This window comes from Pyxicephalus adspersus, chromosome 4 (genome assembly GCF_032062135.1).
Source record: "Pyxicephalus adspersus chromosome 4, UCB_Pads_2.0, whole genome shotgun sequence".
Lineage (NCBI taxonomy): Eukaryota > Metazoa > Chordata > Amphibia > Anura > Pyxicephalidae > Pyxicephalus > Pyxicephalus adspersus.
In genome coordinates, this window is record NC_092861.1 from 21,353,682 (window position 1) to 21,354,620 (window position 939).

Sequence of the window (939 nt, forward strand, 5' to 3'; positions counted from 1 at the left end):
TTTTTTTTCATGTTTGTAGAGTAAATGTTCAGCATTATGCAACAAAATGGATGACTGTGAGATGGGGTCACATTTATCTGTGTTCCTATGGAAACTTTTTTTTTATTGCCTTTTTCAACTGTATTAAAGATGCACAGCTGTCCCTCAAGCATTTGTAGCTTGTGTACTGGCAGAAAGTCATCTAACCTGTTTTTACTTAATAAAGTATGTTTAAAAAATCAATTGGTTGCTCAAGGCTGTGTGTTAAATGTTTTTCTAAAGGAGGCAAAAGGTTATGGTGTTTGGTACTTGAATGAAGTGTCATTGTGGGGCTTGGTACTGTACACACGGGAGTGTGGCACTTCATGCTGCACTGGTAAATATATTCCTGCTTACTACAATTCTACTTATGAAATGTGCACTATAAAATTATATATATATATATAATAATAATATATAATAATTTCCATAGAACTGTTGAACTGATTTGACAAAGTATTACTCCCAAGTAATTAGAAACTTTTTTTTTTTTTTTTACCCGTCTGATGCTAAAATCTCATTTTTGTATTTGAGGATTATTTGTGCATTGAGCAAGCCAGTGTATGGTACAGGTTTACTTTAGTTTAATTAGCTGTTAGTACCAAAACTGCATTGAGGCCATTTAGCATCCAAACAATTATGTTTTAAAGCAAAGATGGTGTTCATCCCGAATTGTTTTTCTTTAAAGCTGAATGAGAAGAAATTGTAGATGGGTGGCAGCGCCTGTATTTTGCCTGTTCAGTACATATCCAAAAACAGCCGAGTGGTTACTTAAAAGTGCTGGGTAGTGTGCCCGGCTAAAAGGGGCTAGATCATAATAAACAATCAGTGAGCACTGTTGGGCTGTATCAAGCTTTCCCATTCCACAACAGACTTGAGTACTAGTCCACAACTTTTTGTAGCTTCTGCACTGATGAGGCA

At 35.6% G+C, this 939-nt stretch overlaps 1 protein-coding gene and 1 long non-coding RNA gene across 2 annotated transcripts in view; both read left to right on the forward strand.

The window, feature by feature from the left end:
* ODC1 (ornithine decarboxylase 1) overlaps positions 1 to 222 on the forward strand; it is a gene marked incomplete in the record, with an annotated part of 5,329 nt that extends 5,107 nt beyond the window's left edge. The window contains 1 exon segment of the mRNA XM_072407535.1: positions 1 to 222.
* LOC140328160 (uncharacterized) overlaps positions 1 to 939 on the forward strand; it is a 94,683-nt gene that overhangs the window by 24,393 nt on the left and 69,351 nt on the right. The gene's annotated exons all lie outside the window — the stretch shown is intronic.